This window comes from Lagenorhynchus albirostris, chromosome 18 (genome assembly GCF_949774975.1).
Source record: "Lagenorhynchus albirostris chromosome 18, mLagAlb1.1, whole genome shotgun sequence".
NCBI classification, from domain to species: domain Eukaryota; kingdom Metazoa; phylum Chordata; class Mammalia; order Artiodactyla; family Delphinidae; genus Lagenorhynchus; species Lagenorhynchus albirostris.
In genome coordinates, this window is record NC_083112.1 from 77,215,795 (window position 1) to 77,236,039 (window position 20,245).

The window sequence follows — 20,245 nt, forward strand, 5'->3', positions numbered from 1 at the left end:
TGTTGACTGAAAGCTAAGAAAAGAGTAATTGTGAACAGGATTAAGCCAGTCGTGTAACTGTGAATTCATAACTTGCCAGTGCCCCCCAAAGAGGTTGGATGTGAATGAAATCAGCAGCCTTCATTTCTTTCTCAGCAGTGACAGCACAAGGAATCCATCCACCAAGCTTTGCCACCAGGGGGGCTCGCAGAAATGCAGAAAGTAAACGACTGGGCTCCCTCCACCCTTCAGCCTACCCCTGGCCCCTTTCCAGCTTGGACAGGTGTTCCCCGCAGCACTGTTCAGGTTCACAGGTGCCAGGAACTGGTTCAGGTTCTTTGCACAGGCTAATCCGACGTTCACAGCAGCCCTGGGAGGGAGATGCTCTGATGCTTCTATTAGGGATGAGCACACTGAGACTAAGAGAGGGTTAATAGCTCTTTAAGGTCCCACGGCAAGTAAGAGGCAGGTCTGGGATTCAGAGCCAGGCAGCGTGGATCCAGCATCCACGGTATACAAGTGAACTGTTGACTGCCATATGTGACGTGTTCTAGGCTGTACGTGTCGTCGTCAGTAGTGCTGGAGATACACAGTTTATTAGGATTCAGGGCAAAGTGCTTTCATCAGAGATTAAGTCAAGCAAGTTGAGCTGTTCTGAAAGATTTTGCTGGGTTATAATAAGGTTCGTTTGCAGAATGAGTCTGGTCCAGATAATGAAATAATGTATGTTAGCTGTTCTCAGATGTTTTGGTATCAAGATGCTGTTCACTCCTAAAAATTATTGGGGACTGCAAAAAAGCTTTTGTTTCTGTGGGTTCTATCCACTGATACGGACCATATGATAAATTAAAACAAATATTTAAAATATTTATTAAGTTATTTAAAAATTATAACGATAAACCTATTTCGTCAAACAAGAAACATCAGTGAGTAGGGTGGCTTTGTTTTACATTTTTGCAAATTTCTTTGATGTCTGGTTTAAGGAAGACAGCTGTATTTTCGTACTTCTTCTGCCTCCGATCTGTTACAGTATGTTGTTTTGGTTGAAATAGACGAAAAAAATCCAGCCTCACACAGCTAGGCAGTTGGAAAAAGGAGTATTTTAATAGCCTTCTCAGATATTTTCAGATATTCTTCTTTGATACAACACCAAAACTCAACAAGCTGAAGTGTTGTAAAGGGTAGTTGCATCGTGGAATCTGAAACCACATCATGAACTTTCCGTGCTCTGTTACGCTAACATCCGTTACTCTTTGAATGGAGTACTTTGAATGGAGTACTCTTCTGCTTTACCCAAGCATGATTTTATAACGTCATGCATTGGTCATTTGAAAAACAGTGGTTCCCTCAGTTATGTAGATCTTCCGTATGTTCACACATTTCATCATCCAACGTCAAAAGGTCACATTCGTTAAAAGTATCATCAGCCATGTCTTCTGAGACATCTCTAAGTACCGCCGAGGTGGCAGACTCACCAAGGCCAAAACGAATTTTACAAAGTTTGAAGTTTCCTTTGAAAGCTCACATTTTATCCTTGGCAACAGATACCCTCGTTGCTTTCCTTGAAGTAACGGGGTTTCTTCTTTGTGCATTTTCGAGACGACATCTGCTGAATACCCAAATCTGAAGAGACACCCTTGGTCTGGGAGTCGTTCCTTCCAGGAAAAAGAGTGGCCGGTGAGCTTACAGTTCCAGCTCTTCCTCAGACACTCCTCACACCTCCGGTGGGGCTGGGACTGCCAGAAGGACCCGGGCTTCAGGGCTGAGCTTTCATTAGAGTCATACGCTTCACTGCTCAGTACCGTGTGGCTTGAACATGTCCCACCCAAATTCCTACGTTGAAGCCCTAACCCCCAGAACCTCAGAATGTGACCTTCTTTGGAAATAGGAAGATTGCAGGTGGAATCAGTTGAGGTCACACTGGGGGAGGGAGGCCCTAATCCAGTGACTGGTGTCCTTATAATAAAGGGAGTTTGGACACAGAAGAGACCCCAGGAGATGCCATGGGAAGACTGGACTTGTGCTCCCACAAGCCAGGAGCCACCAGAGGCCTCGGGGAGGGGCACCAGGAGGGACAGAGCCTCCCCACCCCTGCAGAGGGGGCGGCCCTGCCCACACCGCTATCCGGGACTCGTGCCCCCAGGGTGTGAGAGAATGCAGTTCTGTGTTTAAGCGCTCAGCCTGTGGGTCTTCCTTACGGCAGCCCCAGGACGTTACTGCACATAATGTACTTATTCATATAGTGATACGTAATGTTTGACAATCCTGCAGATAGAGTCAACAAGTCTAATTTTTGGTTTCGCTTGTATGCATTTTCACTTCCTTCACAAACTTTTCTTAATGGGATGTGCTTACTGGCATAACATGAAAAGTGCTTACCGAATTCACTAGCGATTCTCAACTTTTCCACCTTTGCCTTCTTTAAGAAGTTTTCTTAAAAAACTTTAAAAAAAATAAACTTTATCAAACTTTTGTATCTTGTCCTGGAGAGAATAAAGCCATCTGATTCCTGAGGTGACTGCCTTCAGGACACGGATTCTTTGAAGTTTAAGGCGGTTTATGGTCATCGTTGCTGGTACCGTCTTCGGTGCTTCCCAGCTTCTGGTTACATACAACTGTGTGGCTGCGTTCGTTCAGGAACAGAGAGAAAGGGGTTGGACGCAGAGCAGGTCTGGGCCTGTGCCCTTTGCGCTCCGCCAGCCCCTGCGAGGAGGGAGGAAAGAAGGGAGGAGAGGGCTCCGGCTTCCAGACTGGTTCCTTTGAAAGCTGCACGTGTCCCAAATACAGAGACAGAACCATACTCAGTCTGCAAACATCCTGCTAAGCTTTCTAATGACGTCCCACTGCAAACCCAGGAAAGCCAGAAGGGCCAGCGTAGCTTCGTCTTGGCACGTTGTTCAGGGTTTTTGAATTTGTTTTTCCTGACTCTGCTTTGCTGCCTGGTATCATAGACAGTCTCTTAGAAGGATGAGTCCTGAAAGCCGCTGGCTCACCTGCCAGCCTCCAGGTGCAGTTGCCGCTTTGATGCTGCGTCCCTTTCGAGTTGGGGTGGCTGCACTGGCCAGCATTTGGTGGTAGGAGCATTTGGAGGGGTCATTAAAGTGATTCGATGCTACTGTACCTTCTGAAGCTACTCAGGGAAACTCTCTGTACAGGAGCTGGAGCGGTTAATTAAAATGTTAATAGGATTTATAGCAGGATTAAAGAGGAAATGCATGCGGGAATTTGGAGTGAAGGGAGAGTAAGAGACTGGGAGCTGTCAGCAGCCCTTGAAGAGGCCGCCCTGAGGAGGGGGACTCGGCCCCTCCCTACGCCCAGGCCTGTGGCTCAGTTTGGCTCACTGAGAAGCGGCTGTAGAAATACCCCGCCAGCCTTCCCGCCAGCCCCGTGCACCAGCGGTGCTCCTGTCGGGTCCAGCTGCTAAGCTGCCTGCACGTTCTGCCTCCGTTTCCACCTGAGTTTGAAATGTAAAGCGCTCGCCCTCCATGCCCTGACATTTATGCGATGCGTGATGTGCTCTCCCGAGAAATAAACATGACGCTCAGCAAACCTGCAGGTGCGCGCTCCTGGCTGCAGCTCAAGATGCCTCAGAACTTACGTAAGTTTCTTTTTTTCTGGGAAACATTTGGTGCTGCTTTGACTTCTGGCCTAACTGAGACGACATCTTGATGTGCCTCAACTCCAAGGCCATATTAGGTCACGTGGGTGAAAATGTCACTTGGGCCTAATTCAACCACTGATTTAAAACAGTGCTCATCAGAAGGCAGGTCCAAAGCTGACGTGAGCCCTAAATGGAAGGGAGTCTGTCCCTGCGCTCTGTCCAGGGCTAAGGCCGGCCCCCACAGGGCTTCCCCGCCTCCCCAGGCACTTGAACGGCTGACCGTCAGGGTACCAACCTGTAGGAACTTGTCCCTCTTCATCAGGGAGCATGGCTCTGACCGTTGAGAATCCAGGATAAGGTGCATCAGAATGTGCTCGTCTGGGAGTTTGAAACGGCTCTTGGGGTTATGTTTGTTGGTGAAATGAGCCGCCATCCCCCAAAGGCTGTGATGCTCACCCCGATGGCCCAGGGGCCAGCTCTGAAGGCAGCAGGGAGAGGCGTTAAGTCGGGAGCGCCAGGACGCTCGCCTCTGAGCGACGGAAAAAGTGCAGCGCGGCGTCGGAGCTGGCGTCTGTCCGGTGCGGACACGTTGTAGCCGCGTGCTCCGGGAAGTCTTCTGTCCCAGCTCCCTCATTTTGAATACGGGGGTAACGGCACACGTTCCACCCCCGCCACCTTCACAGGGTCGTCGTACGAACAGTGAAGGATGAGTAGAAAGAGGCTGTGTGTTGTGTGGTTGGGTGGGTTTGGGGAGGTCCACCCTTGGACTTCACCCTCAGTGGGTGTTCATTGATATAGTGATCCGATCCATGCCCCACACACCCACCTCTCCGTGTGACTCCATCTCTCTGCCTGGGTCACCTGACAGCAGTGACGGGAGGCCACAGTCTACTCAAGTTCTCCATGGCTGTGGGACTTCCGTAGATGTTCCCCAGAACCACCACTCTCTTCTGTCCAGACCCACATGTGCAGTTGTCCCCAGCCTGAAATCCCTTTTCTGGTCGGAGAGTCAGGCGACGTCTTTAACGCTGAGAACTCTGTCTTCGTGTTGCTTAGAGATGCATTGGCTCAGTCAGCGTGGACCTCCTCGGGCGCGTCACCTGCTTGTAGCCTCTTCCCCAGGGACCCTCCAAGGGAGCCTCCTCTCCGCTCCTTCCCTGCCCTCCCTTCGCTCCTCTGAGGTCTTCAGACTGGCCTTGACCTGGAGCCTCCCTTCTGCGCTGGTGCCTTGGCCCCGTGCAGCTCACAGCTCACAGCTCACAGCTCACACGAGTCCATGAAAGAAATGCCACCGACCCAGAAGTTCACTCTGGGAGCTGTAAAACGGACTCCAAAGAGCTGAGAGGAGCCATGAAGAAGACTGGAAAACCAAGCACAGTGAGCATCTCCATGTCAAAGATGGAGCCGTGGGGTGGAGTGAGTAACAGAGAGTGACGCAGAGGCGCTCAGTATCCAAGCCTGTTTATTAATAGATAAAAACAGCCTTTGTGTTAAATGCTGCCATTTTTCAGAACAGTAGTTACTGCCCGTGCACGGACGCACAGTAAGTACACTGCCCGCTCTACAGACAGGTGGGAATACTTGCCGTCTGGTATTTTCCAGTGTGGGACTAAGCTTGCCCCACAGGACGAGGGCCATCTCGTCAACCCTCTGCCTGGAACAAGAATCCGAAGGGGGCAGGAAGGAACACAGGCCCTCCCAGCTGTGCCACTTAGTTGTTGTGACCTGGGCCGGCAGCCTGCCTTCTAGCTACCTCATCTGCATCCCAACCCGGCAGGTCCCAGTGAGGTGAACGGAGACAGCAAGTCCTCAGCAAGAGTCCCATCTTCCTCCCAGCCCCCTCCAGGCGCCACCCACTCACTCTTTCTCAGGCATTTCCGGTGGTGGAAGTGTCTCCAGATCCTGGTAAGGCCCTTTCCCTTCTTCACAGTTGCCGTTGGAACTGAGGCAGCTCCAGTACTTCGAGATGTAAGGTTATTAAGTTCAAATCCCATCATCCGTGGAAAACTGACGCTTTAGGGAAGGCCACAGAATTCCTGAAATTATGTGCAATTTTGATGAGTAGATGTATTTCTGGGGAGAAAATCCAAAACCATCAACAAATTCTCCAAAATGTTCAGAACGTGCTTTCATGGTGCAGGTTCTCTCTGGAATAAATGTGCAGCAGATTCACTGGGAGGAGTTTTGTGAATCCATGTGGCTCCAAACCTACCATCCCGATGTTTGGGGTCAGAGTTTTCTGGATCTAGGGAAGAATGGTCGGCAGGAAGGAAGAGATGCTGGGTATGGTCTGTGATGGTTAATTTTATGTGTCAATTTAGCCAGGCCTGGTTCCTGGAAATTTGGATAAACACCAGTATAGATGTTGCTGTGGAAGGTTGTTTTTGGACATGATTAACATTTAAATCTATAGACTTTGAGGAAAGCAGACTGCCCTCCCTAATGTAGGAGGGCCTCTTCTAATCAGTGGAAGATTTTAGGAGAAAAAGACTGAGGTCCCCCTTGAAAGGGTTCTGCCCCCAGGTCTTCCTGAGGCCTCCAGCCTGTGGGCTGCCCTGCTCACTTCAGACTTGCCAGTCTTGATACTCACATGAGCCAAGTCCTTAAACCAAAGCTCTCTCCCTTTCTCTCTCTCTCTCTCTCTCTCCCTCTCCCTCTCCCCCCTCTCCCTCTCCCTCTCCCCCTCTCTCCCTCTCCCGCTTCCCCTTCTCTCCACACGTGCACACACACACACCCCTTGTTGGTTCTGTTTCTCTGAAGATCCTAATAAATAGTCCCACTTTTCCAATGACTGTGTATTGGTAGTTACTAAGTGCCAAATAATTCATATACACTGTTTAATTCTCAAAATAACCTTATGAGGTGGTAATGGCCCAGTTCTGGTGCCAGGTAGAGAGTTGTTGTCCGTCTGCCCCCGCCTTCTTTCCTGTGGTTCCTGATGGGGTAGGGGTGGGCAGCATGCCTCGTTTCTGGGCGGTACTGTCCCCTTCCTTAGGGCAGAGCGTGTATTGTCTAAGGCTCTAGAAGGCCAGCGTGTGCCCAGTGCCTGTTTGCATCAGCACGCGTTCCCTTCTTGGGCATTCCTTAGCTCCATCTCGAGGCTGCTTTTTTTTTTTAAATTAATTTATTTTGGCTGCGTTGGGTCTTCGTTGCTGCGTGCAGGTTTTCTATAAGTTGCGGTGAGCTGGGGCCACTCTCGTTGTGGTGCGCAGGCTTCTCATTGCAGTGGCTTCTCTTGTTGCAGAGCATAGGCTCTGGGCGCACGGGCTTCAGTAGTTGTAGCACGTGGGCTCAGTAGCTCCGCGGCATGTGGCATCTTCCTGGACCAGGGCTGGAACCCGTGTCCCCTGCGTCGGCAGGCGGATTCTTAATCTCTGAGCCACCAGCAAAGTCCCTAGGCTGCTTTTCTGCTTCACCCTCAAAAGTGAGGAAGCGTGAGCTCGGCTGGACTGGTGGGGAGCCCATCCCCTCCGCAGCTCCGCCTCCACGGGGCCCCCTTCCTCTCCCATCTCCGTCCTGGCAGGGCACAGCGCTTCCCAGGACGTGGAGCCCAGCTCTCCCGCTTGAGAGACACAGATGGACTTGGCGTGAGCTCCGCTAAGCGGATCGCTCCCACTGGGACACGTGACTGGGAGGGACACGTGGGTTCTCGCTCATGGCTGACGGACTTGGCAGGGCCTGGCCCCCACGGGGAGGTGAGCAGGCCCCTCCAGCAGCGCTCTCCTCGTTGACCGCACCGCCCTCGTGATCCAGTTGCTCCCGGGCTGAGGAGGGTAGGATCATAGTCGCTCGCAGGCAGGAGGGACCGGGCCCTCCCAGAGCCCCGCGCCGCCGCCGCCGCCGCCGCCGCCGCCGGGCAGCTTCCTGGCCAGCTGCCAGCCCTCCCAGCCCCGGACAGCGGCCCCTCTCCTGTCTGCTCTCGGGCTGCCTCCTTTTAGAAACCCCGGGCCTGCGAGCGGGGTTTGGCGGCCTCTTGGCTGGAGGCTTGTTCTAACCCCTGGATCTGGCTGCCCGGCGGCCCACGTTTCATCCGGTCAGAGGAGGGACAGGCTTGCGACACCGGCTGCGGGCTGGAGCTCTCAGGGATGCGCAGGTGGTGCTGAAGGTGTCACTACCAGCCCAGACCCACCGGGAGTGGCCGCTTGGCTCCTTCAGGAGAGAGGCTGGGAGTGGAAGGGGCGGGGCCGGCTCCTTGGCGCCGCCTCTCACTCCATGCGGACGGCCACCTTCTGGCGCACCTGGTGCCTTTGTGTTTCTCTGGCCCCAAAGGAGAGGTCGCACAGAAGGCGCGACTCTGTCCTCTGCCACCAGCAGCTGCCTTTCACACACTCCTGTCTCCTTGCCTTCCCCACGGGGCCTTTGCCACAGACGGTGGGTCCGGATGGGGCCTGGGGCTTCCCACCTCGCCCCTTCCGGTCCACCAGCCCTGCATCTGTACCAGCCGGCACCCCCAGATCCGGGTCACGCCCCCAGTCCTCCCCCGCCTTCTCTGGCCAGATTAGGCAGGCCTGTCTCTTCTGAGTCCCTTCTCCATGCCATCTGATGCTGGGGAGCACACCCGCAGGGCTTGCAGCCTCCACCGGACCCCGCCTCCTGCCTGCACGCTCCGGGAGGCCCGTGACTGTGGCGTGGGTTTCTTTGCAGGGCCTGGCACAAGCGGGGTGCTCGGTAAACACTGAGTACTGACTGACGTAGCAGTAGCATGGCAACAGAGGGGCCAAAAAATGACAGCCCCGGAGAGCAGGGCCACGCCAGCACAGCCAGCCACCACGGTGGCACAAGGGCCACTGGGCCCTGGGCCTTCCCCTTGGGTCAGCAGCACCCACGTCACACTTTGCATGTGGCTCCCAGCATGCAGCTGACATCAGAAGGTGGTTGTCTATCTCATGAGAAATACGTGGTTTCAAAAAGGAACCAATCAGACACTGACAACATACGAGTTACTGACCAGAAGTAAACTTTCATTCCAGTGACTCAGGATGCAGTTTGCTCCTCTGATGGGATTCAAAGCAGAGGGAAGTGGTGGTTCAGGGGTAGCGCGGTGGGTCTGTGGGCGGTCAACGTCATTAGGCCCCTCACTCTGAATGTAAAGGTGCCAAGTAAGTCTCAATCCTGGCTCCAAGTCCAGAGGGGAAGTTACACACAAACGGCTTCTCGAGGCAAACTCGGCCTAGAAGATGCTGGTGGACTCAAGTGTAGAAAGACCGCGCGGCAGCCGGTGTGGGCCCTGCCCTGGCCCTGTTCCATCCCACCAGGTTCCTCCCGAGGCAGTTCCTCCATCACAGTTTCTGCTAGTCAGGGCTCTTGTACTGCAAGTAACAAAACCCAAATCCGGCTAGCTTAAGCAGAAAAGGATTTTTATCTTGGACTGAATCAAAGGGAAGAGTCAGGAACTGGCTTCTGGTAGAGACAGAAGCCGTAGCCGCTCTGGGGGCGAGAGGGCAGAAGCGGACGCTCCTGCAGCTGCTGCTGGAAGGATCCGTGGCTCCTCCTGGTTGCTGCCTGCTTCCAGTCGCCACACCCTGCCCAGAGCCCGGAGTCCTGCGGGAGAGGACTGCAATGACCCGGCCTTGATTCGTGTCCATCCCTGGCCAGCGGACAGGCGTCACCTTGGTTTTCGGTGACTTGGTGACTTTCTGAGCCCGTGGCCGGGGGAGGATCTGGAAAAGTCTGAGGTCTCAGTCTTAGATTGCTTTGGGTGTGGAGACGGAGGATGGAGAGAGAGCAGCCGGTGTAGTGGATGGGGCGGGGCGGGGCGGGGCGGGGGGACGATGAGAAAGTGTTGAGCTGGGGTGGAACGTCCAGGTGGGAAGACCAGGGAGCAGTCAGCCTGGAGACCACGAGGGGTTCTGGGCACGTGGGCATCGTGTTCGAGGGTGGCTGACGTAGAGAAAATGGACAGGATTGTACAGGGAAAGGAAACAGGATGAGGTAGAACTCTGGGAGGGCGCTGACACTGCCCTGGAAAGAGGAGAAGCAGAGTGGGTGAAGGTCGGAGAGAGTTACTAGGGGGAATGAGTGGTGGCAGCCGACCTCCCAGTGCTCCCAGGAGGTCACGCGCACCGCCCTGCCTTGGCCCTTCATCGCCCCTACCCGTCCTCTCCCGCTATCCCATCAGGTTACAGGCATTTCTCAGGTCTTTGGCTGGAACCAGTTTAGGAGTAATTCAGTAGCAGATGTCTTTGATGGAAGCTCGTGGAAATAGCTACCGTTTTTGTAAAAATTAAATACTGACTTTGGAGAAAAGCAAAATTCTCCCCCTCCCCTAGTGATGTTGGCACAGGTCTTTAGAGCTGCTGCTTGCCACCTTTGCTGTGGCAGAGCACACACATCACATTGTTTCACAAGCCACGTTGCCCAAAGAGACTGTACGGTCTGTTCCACAGAGGGGGAGGGCTGAAAGGAGACTGATCATGACATATTCAAGGTTATCCTTGCCAGCGCCCCAGGTGCCGCAGCCGTGGAAGTATAAAAAAATTGTCACTGATGTGTCTTCCCATCTCTGAAGAAATTCGTAACTAACGTGACGAATCGCCTGCACTTTCTTCTGTCCCTTTTTTCTGTGCGTGATAAAAGGATAACGATCGTGGCCACTGCACCCCTCGGTGGCTCTGTGCCTCCTCACTGGCTGTTCAGCCGGGTTTCTTCAGTTCTGCCCGTGTGGACCGGGGACTTCTGTGCCTAGTGAGTGAGCATAAAAGCCCTACGGTGCGTTCGGCCATCTTGGCATTGTCGTTTGAGATTTTTTTTAATTAAAAGTCTGCCTCGGAGTATGTCAAGTACTCCTGTATTTTTGCCATTCTTCTTATCTCTATGGCAACGGAAATATCTCAACATTTACATGGACATCATATTCTTTGCTAATGTACTATCTGAACTGTGTGTATGCTGGGAAAGGGGGCTGGCAGAGGCTGCTTCTGCTGGCTGGGATGCTGGAGTTGCCAAGACAACCGGGGGGCCCCAAGATGTCCTCACTGGGAGCATTAAATGGAAGCTTTAAATTAATTCACCCTCGTGTGTTTTTTGTAGCTTACGTTGTTAATTGAAATAATAGGAATGACGTTCCACGTACATTCAAAGCACCTGTCCTATGAAAATTGTCTGTGCTATTTACTTAAGTACACTCATCTCTCAGGTAAATCTAGCGTGAAATAGGGAAATGGAAGACACTTAGCAGCGCACTGCTGCGTATTGACTTGTAGGGGCGGGGGAAGTGGCTTTTCTTATGTCAGGCTTGAAATACTGGCGATAAATTTTTTATTTTAAAACTTCATTGGTTTCCGCTGTCTCCTCTGCCGGCTCCGAACCCGAGGAGTGCTGCAGGCTGTCCCATCTGGGCGCTTGGTTAAGGAGAGCCGCGTTTGCTGTCCCACTGGCGCGTCTGGGCAGACGAAGGCACGGCCGAGCCCGCTCTGTCTGCCCGGCTCTGGAAGCCGGGGCTGCCCCGTGCTGGGGACTTGGTGACCTGTGCAGCCCGGCGTCGCCGCTGCCTCGCCGGCTCACCTCTTCTCAGGACTCTTCTAGTGGAGCAAAGCGTAACTTTGGGATCCTCGCTGATTTTCCCTCTGAAATGAAAGCCGTGGGGCTCAGTGCCGAGCACTTGAGGACGGAGAGTTTTCTCATCCACGTAAACAAGGAAACCGAGGCCCAGGGTTGCTTGACATACTTTGCCTCAGAAGAATATTTTATTTGCAACTGTGGATTAGATTTAGAAGCTGAGTATACACAGTTCGGAGTCGAGAGGGAGGAATAAAAGCGTACGTTTACGTGCTCCGCGTTTTAAGATCACCACCAGCTGTAGAAACAGGGTTAACTGGCAGGCGTCGACCAAAAGCGAGCTGACACTTGAGAGTCACCGGCAAGAACTCGGCCACCTTCCGTGAAATTCCCTTTTCGTTTAATTCTCCTCCTTCAGGAATGGTGAATACATTTGCCATCATTGCCTAGTAATGGCTTTCAAGTGTCTGATCGCCAGAGTAGGAAGCCAGACAAGGGAGGAAGCCCAGGGCAGGCGCGCACCCACCCGACGGAGTGCGGAGTGCCGGGGAGACAGGCCAGGCGAGCCCCCGGGGCACCTGCAGGCTCGCCAGGCCTCAGGCTTTGAGAGGAGCGGGGAGGGGAGATGAGACATTAGCAAGACGTGAACTTCAAACGTTTCTACTTCCTATCTTTGTATGAGACCAGTTTGCACACATGTGAGCGAACTTATATCTTTTCCTTTCTTTAATCCCTTGCTTCTAGTGTGATCAGATTTGGGAACATAATCCAGTTATCAACATCTCTAAGTATAGAACCAAACGAAAACAAGGGACAAAACAACTCATGGCGAGTGAGCAAGTGTGCAGAACTCTTTGGAGTGAAATTCCGCTTTTCCTGGATGTATTAGTAACACTATTTTAGAATGTAAAATATGTCAGGTAGGAGTCATACCCGGGGAGAGTGTCTCGGTCATCATTGTTAATTGTGATTACAGAGTAAGAGCCAGCAGGGCGGGAGGGAGGACGTAGACCTGGGGGCTTCGAGGTCGGCAGCCTGCAGACCCTCCCGCGGCCCTGCACCCCTGAGCTTGCGCCCCACTCTAAGTCAGCCTGGGTGGTGGGCTCCCTGTGAGATTCCACTGGCAAAGCTGAGCTCCCCCCCTGCGTCTGCCGGGTGCAGCTCAGCCCCAGCCGTAGAGCCCCTGGCTGCTGGTGGCAGGGGGCGGCAGGAGGGCAGCCGGGCTGCTGCAGAGGGTTCTGCTCCGAAGTGATTAAGCTCCAGGCTTCTGGGGGTCGGGAATTACTCTAATGGTTGTCTGACTGCTGATTTTGAAGGCATTACCAGGAGGGCTTTTCAAATGATGACTTCTACTTTATAGCGGCAAGACCCACTGTCTTGTCCTGCTTTGGACTAGACAGGGAGCTGACCTAAGCATGGTTCAGGCAAACTCACCAATGAAAAGTCATGAGTGCTGCTGCTTTAAGTGGGGGCACATTTAATTTTACTGGGGGTATGACTTTCACTACTGGGGTCTAGCTTTTCTTCATAGTTCAGAAAATAATTGTAAAATATTACATTGTTTGAGGAGATAAGATATTCTCCCCAATTTAAAACTTTTCTCCTTCCTTTTAAAAGAATTAATAAGTCATTGTGGCCATCCTGAAAGTAATTAATTGACTTAATTTAATTGACTTCAATGAAATGGCAATTTTAGGCAGATTTGCCGCCAGAAATAATTAAATAATAAAAGAAAACCCCACCTTATATTATGGGTAACATACATGAGCGAGTCACTCACGCTCATAGCATCATTATCGCTGCTAAGGACAGCACTCTTCAGTTCTCCTCCGAAAAATTTAAAAGTTTGAATGTCAACATGTGGCTGGTTTTAAAACAAGAATGCATTGCTAAGCATACCTTTGACTGCATCCACACCTGATAGTTCCTTGTTATACTGGTTTGTGCATTTTCAAAAAGAAAAAGTCCAGGAGATCAGGTGGAACTTCTCAGGAGGGTGATTCTTACTGTTTAAGAAAATATAATCATCGGACTGTAGGCTGCATGAATGATTCAAATTGGAAACGGGATTGTGAATTGAAAACTAATTTGGGGGGATATTTTAAAGTAAATAGTTGGGAACTAGGAGTAATCAGAGAGGATGCATCCCGTACAGGCACGAAACTCCTCCTCCAGAAGCTCCGCGCCGCGGAGAGTTCCCCCACATTTACACGGCTCCGTCTGCGTCCAGCACGTGACCAGCCAGGGTCTGTGCGCGTGTGGGTGCAAGGAGGGCCCTCCAGCCACATTTCTGTGACAAGTGGTGAATCATGAGAAACCGCAAGGGAATTAAGTGTAGGCTTCACACAAGTCATCTTTCATTTTCCTTCTTGAATGTGCTAAGTTCATTATTGCCTCACCGTGATTTTTCCCATACCCTTGTATATTTAATTTCCTCTTTAATAGACAGACTGTCATGGGAGGTTATGCAAGCATTATTATTCAAAGGAATGCTTATACCCCTCAGATAAATATCATAGAGAATTATGGATGGGGAGTATATTTATTACATACACAGCTGAGAAAAATGCCTGTGTGCTATCAACTAAATACATGCCATGTTTAAATGATACGATAACGATCACCAAGTTTTTCCTTGGTGTTCTGGAATTAGAATCCATAGAAAGGCAAATTAATATTTCAACCTGTGTATAACTTAGAGAATCCGTAATATGCATAACAAAGAGAGATGGCTTTGGGCCATGCTGGGGGTAAGATGATATCGTAAATGGATTTACCTGGGGAGGCACCCAGGGCCCGAGGGGCAGGCGGTGATGCCTCCACACTGAAGATAATTCCATTATTATTAGGACTTTGACCTCCCGTGGCTCCTGGTGGGCACCATATATAGAACGTGAAACAGAACTACTTAGGATCTTTGCGAGCTCAGAAATCAAGGCTGCAGACAGGGTGCAGGAGCTGAGACTAACTGGCTAATTGTCAAGCATGCATACGCGCGTACGTTGTTTCTTCTCAAGCCAAAGGTGGTAGCTGAGAAACGGAATAAGCCGATGGGGTTCCCGCAGGGCAGCAGGCGGTCCTGTCTCCGTGACTTGCAAGGCGTTAGAAGTGGCTTCAGGCGGGGTGGTCCTGTCAGAACAGGGTCCCAGCATCTGCACCGCTGCTCTCCTCTTCACTCGGCTTTCCGCCCTGCCTCATCCAGCACAATTTCCGCCCTGGTCTCATCCAGCACAATTTCCTATCTACCCTGGAGGAGTTCAAGGTGAGGCTCTAAGTTCAAATCCAGCACTTAAATCCTGCGAGCTGTAGTGAACTTAGCCCAGGACGCCCCACTATGAAGAATGCAGCGACGCAGCATTCGACATGACGCCCTTCAGCTGCCCAAAGAATGTATTTGTCCTTGTCTCTTCCTTTTCCTCAGCAGGAAAACAAGAATCGAGAAGCAGTTGGTACCAGCATGTGCCTCACAGGAGACCAAGTAATAGGGACTACCTCAGTGCGCCCACCTGTAGGAAAAGGACAAAGTTAGGGCTACTGAATGCAGGCAAGACGCCTCGCTGCGTTCTTTAAGAGCGGAAGTTGTGGTGGTTTACCCCTGGGTTGCGTCGTCCTAGCAGCCAAGGTAGTCGTACTTCAGGCCAGCCACAATCCCAGTTCAGCCATTTTGGAATGGTGGGACTGGCCCAAACTTTAGAAACTACCAAGTGCATCCCTTTATTTCCTAAGTAACTGGAGTCCTAGAAAGCTGGCGTTCCCTGCCCGGGATTCCCTGTGAGGTCACGGCGGGACAGGGGCCCTCTAATTTGGTGTCTACGTGGGCAGACCTCCTGGAAGCCACTTAACATCGCTAAACCAGTCCCTTCTGGATTAGCAGCCCTGCGTCCTTGAAAATTTCCCATGGTATCATCTCTTCCTTCTAATTTTTAATCAGTAACAATTTGAACATTATGTGTGGCATGTAAATATATAATATATGCTACAACGCAATATATGATATATAAAGATGTAATATCTAGTCTTTAATAACTACCTGTAGGTTCCAGAAACTATGTGAGATTCTTTAAGACAGTGTCTTATATAATCCTCAGAAAAATCCTCCCAGGTAACTATTATTGCTTATATTTTAAAACGTGAGGAGAGGGGGCCTCACCAAGGTTAAACATCTGACCTTGACAAGGATAAGAAGTCGTAACAGAAACGTGCCCCATGCTTTGGTCTGTCAGTGTCTGATTCCAGGCTGCTGTTAATGACGTTGACCTTTCCTACTCCTGCCTTCTCTGAACTTGGATTGAAACTTAGGTGCCCTCCTAAGGCTTTGAGTAAGGAGAGGTCCCGGGGAACAGCGTCTGTCCTGTCTCGCCCAGTGTTCACCTTTTGAGCCCTGACGCGTGAGCCCGGATCACTGACTGCCCCTCTCCCGGCCCTGATCCCCCCACTGATCTCACTGAACGCTTCCAGATCCACGCTCCGCGAGACGAAGGGCCACGCATAGAGGATCAGGGTTTGCGCTGTAATCAAATAAAACTTACCCACCACACGTGAATGCCCCGCGCAGCAGTCGTTTTGCACACGCGAGTTAGCATCAACGGTAAGCTAAATGTAAATGTAAGCTAAAGGTGGGCGACAGTGATGAGTTTACTGCGACAGAGCCAAAGCGCTTCTCCCATTTTCCTCCTTTATTCGCGTCCATAAGCAGCACTGACCTGACGGTTTCCCCTAGGTTCCCTATGACGCACTCCTCGCCGTCTGGGCGCCCCCGCTTCCCCGTCCCCTCCCTCCCTCCGTCTCCTTCGCCCACACCACAGCCTGGAAGGCAAGCTTCAGGATCCCTCTGTGTCCGTCCCCCGCCCCCCCCCGCAGCACCAAGACTTGCCCTTTTCTCAGCCCCTCACCTGGGGGGTCCTTCCAGGGGTCCCTTCGCCCCGTCCAGGTCCTGATGTCCTGGAGCAGAAGGAAGGAGAGAACACGGGCCAGCAGAGGGGCCGGGTCCTGGGTCTGTGCCTGACCCCTCCCTGGGGAGCCCTGGTCAGGCTGGGGGGCACCGTGGAGGGCAGGGCGGCCCAGGACCCACGAGTCTAAAGGGAGCAGTCGCGTCAGCTCACCTTGTAAATCGTGAGACACCGCTGAGCCCCTTGGAGGAGATAACCATCTTCGACTGTATTTATTCATTCAACCGCGGTTTACTGAGCATTGATGACTCGACACTGTTTTGTGTTCCTGAGAAGAAAAGTCTGAAGTGGCTCTTCAAAGAGCTGAAAGAGGGCTGAATCATTTGTTTGGCCTCAGAATATCCTTTGCTGGGGCTTAGACTCCACAGGAGATGGAAACTGAGTGAAAGGCCCCTGCGTGGTCAGGAGCCACAAAGCAAGAGAGTCCTCGTTTGGCGTGTGAGTCTAGGGTTTGCGGTTTGCGCTGAGCTGAGGCTCAGGGAATGACAGTGATGAGGGCCAGGCCAGGATGCTCGCCTCGATACAGTCTGGTCCCGCGGGCTGCTGAGGGTCTTCTGTACCCTGTGCGTGTCCTTGGCGCGATCTTGTTGCCTCGTGGTCTCTGGAGGGCAGGTCCGCTGTCAGCGTCGACTGCATTGCAGGCAGGAACAGAAACACATGAGGATGTGCTGACCGAGGTGCCCCCGAAAGCTTCCCTGGACGTACCCCCAGCAGCTGCCCTGCAGCCCACGGGCCAGAGCCCTCCTGTGTGGCAGCCCTGGGGAGGCTGCGGGTGGAGCAGCTGCCCTGCAGCCCACGGGCCAGAGCCCTGCTGTGTGGCAGCCCTGGGGAGGCTGCGGGTGGAGCAACTGCCCTGCAGCCCACTGGCCAGAGCCCTACTGTGTGACAGCCCTGGGGAGACTGCGGGTGGAGCTTTTGCTGGGTACATGGCCACCAGATAAGCCGGTTTGGTTAGTGAGGGAAAGGGGAGAATGTTCTTCCACAGGTGACGCTGCACTGGGTGAGGAAGGGTCTTTGGAAGTTGACTCAGGAGAGAGAAGGATGGCAGAAGGCAGTGCGCTGATCCATCTGCATTGTAGGTGTCGATATTGTAGACGTCGGGTGGCCCGTGTGGGCTGGGGTGCAGGGCGAGGGCTTAGCTTGAGGCTGGGCTTATTCACCAGGTGCCTGTTATGTTCTAGAAGCTGCATTTTATACACAATAACTATATCCATTTAATCACTGTAACTGGGAGGCAGTGTAGTATAGTGGTTATGGGTGTGGGTCCTTGACTTAGAAAGACTTGGATTAAAATTCTCTAAGTTCCTCAGTGTTGGAATGGGAGGTTACAGACAAGCAGGCGAGGTGCTAGAATGGTCCATGTGATGAGGGACTAGAGTTGGAGATGTCAGTGTAAACTCACCTTGAACTTACATAGATACGGGTGGTTACCTACAGAAATCTCGTAGCTGTGGCGCATACACAGGTTAGTTTCTCTGTCAGCTTAGCGGGCCTAGGAGCAGTGCCGTGAAGCACGCTAGTGCCTAGATCGTGGCTTGTAATTCCAGTCTCCAGTTACAGGAACTAGTTCTCCTAAGAGAAGGGCTGATGCCAAGACTGAGAGCTTGCCTAAGAAACACACAAGATGAGCTAGCAGGTAAGGACTGCCCACAAACCCCACACAAGGACGCCGGGGTGTCACAGGGACGCAGGGTCACTGAAGAGCTTCCAGTGTCAAAGCTGGAACATTCTGAGCAACAGAATAAGTAGAGTCGCATTGGATTGCAGCTCAAAGCGCAGAATACATATTCTCAAGTCCTTATGGATAGAGGTAAGTGGTCGACTGCATCAGTACACAAGTGCGGAGGAGAGGCAGGTCTCCCACGCAGACTTCCAAGTAATGTGTGTAGCTGCTACCCCCGCAAGGAGGTGGGGCATAGCGCCCACTTCTGAAGTGTGGGCTGCACGGAGCACGGTATGGGATTGTGGAGGGCTGAGTCACCGTGCCGTGCGAGACCCGACAGACACACCTCCCCCAGGGGATGGAGGCCAAGATCCAGAGTCATGGTGGACAGTGGGCACCCCAGGCTAACCGTGACATCCTGGGGCGTCCTGCAAATACCCGACCAGTCCCTCTCAAACTGTCCAGGTCGTTAAAACAGGGTGGGCGTGAGAGGCTGTCACAGCCGAGAGGACCCTGAGGAGACCTGGTGACTAAGTGTCATGTGGTGTCAGGATGGGACCCTCTAACAGAATAAGGACGTTAGGTAAAAACGAAGGCAATGTGAATAAAGTGTGGACTGTAGTTAATGATGTAGTGATATTGGTTTATTAATTGTAATAGATGTCCCATACAGTATAAGGTGTGAAGAGTAGGAGAGCCTCGGTGCAGGGCATGTGTTAATTCTGTGCTCTTTTCACATTTTTTTCTGTAAATCTAAGACCTGGTGCTGCCTCCTCCCTTGTGGTCTTGGGACGTGGTTTCCTTTGCTGCGCGGCACTTCCTTGTGTGTAGACGGCCTCATCACCACGCCCGTGTAGGCTTGAGAGAGACGGGAAAAGCTAGCACGGTGCCCGGCGGGTTGCAGTTATGCCCTGCCAGCCTGCAGAGTTGGAATTCCTAGCCCACTTCTACAGCTGGTGCGCCAGTGGGTGTGTCCAGTTCAACCCGTGGAGGGACCATGTGACTCGGGGAACAGAGGGGTCACCCGAACAGGCGTGACCTCGAAGGGGCCCTTCACCTCCTCTTCGTTGTGGTTTGAAGGTGTTGAGGAGTCTGACGTCAGCAGACCAAGAAAGTGCAGAGGGAGTTTGAGGAATCTGTCACCTCCCATTTCCTCACGTGAGCTGCCCTCCATCACGAGAATGGAAAGTCTACACGGGCTCCTCAGAAACCAACCCCCCGAACCCATCCCCTGTGCTCTCTTTACACGTCCAGGTGCGAGGCTACACCTCACTCCTTGCCACGTAAATGCACGGAGTGCCTTGTCATGTTAGGGTCATGCCAGGATCTCGGCATTCGTGTGGCCCCAGCCTCCGTTCAGCCTCCCCTCACGAAGGGGGAACTGAGGCCCCGGAGGTTGGGTCATTTGCTCAGATTCGTACAGACACCTGGTGACAGCTCCTCCTAACTTACTGCTCTCGTCCTCAGAATATTATGCTGCCGTCTTGTGCTACTGTTTTCTTTCCTAAGAAGCATTCCACTTCTCTCCAGTTAGAGGAAGGGAAGTAGAAACCAGGGACAATCTCAGGAAGGTTTTGTGGAGCTGATGTCTGTAGAGATTGGGTTTGGGAGGGTATCTGGGAGGTTGCAGGAAATCCTACCGAAGAGAACGTTCTGGACTGAAGTGTTAGAATCGTGTGTACGGCACTGACCACTGTGAGTGGGCTTGGGGAAGTGGCTGGGAGGGGTGGGAGGGGCGGGAGCGCAGTGTGTGGTCTCCGTGGTCTGTGAAGGATGGGGCCTGCCGTTGCCTGCGGAGCTCTGCAGAGACGCTGCCGGGTGACAGAGCAGTTGTTCTCTTCTGCAGATGGTGCGTCTACTCGTGACGTCACGGCAGGACTTCTTCAGATGCGGGGCATGAATGGGCAGAGACACCCTGAGTAATATCCTCAGATGCAGGACAGACCCGGTGACTGCAGGCGCTCCTGCTACAAACTGCTGTCCCCCAGGCGTCACCGTCGTGCCGTCGCGTCAGTTCTCTTGGGAATGGAAGCTCCTTGGGGCTGGCTGCGGGCAGCCTTCGGTGGCCCCGGTCCTGAGGACATGAGGTGTCCTGGTGGCAGCACCTGGCCCCGCAGCTCGCCCTCCACACGGCAGCGTGTGGCTCTTCCTCTCTGTGTTGTGTCCTCCAGATCTGTGACCCCTCCTTTAGGGGTGCAAGGCTGCCGCAGATGGGAGAAGGGGCTCCTGAAGGATCAAATGAGGCGAAACTCTGGACATTGTGTGACTGCTTTTAGACGGATGGATGGGTAGGTGGATGGACAGATGGCCAGGTGATAGATGGATAGACATGCATGTGAATTGTTCCCTGCCTCAGCCGTCTGATAGAAATCCACGTGGCTCTGTTGCCATGGTCCCTGCTGCCCTGCTGTGCGCTCATCTCAGAATGTAAGTTCTGGACGCGAGGGTCGTGGTCACTCTGACTGGCCTCTGCACCAAAGTTCCATTCCCAGCAGGAGGCCACAGGATTCTGCAGGAACCTGGAGCCTGTGCAGGAGGGACGGACTGACGTGCACA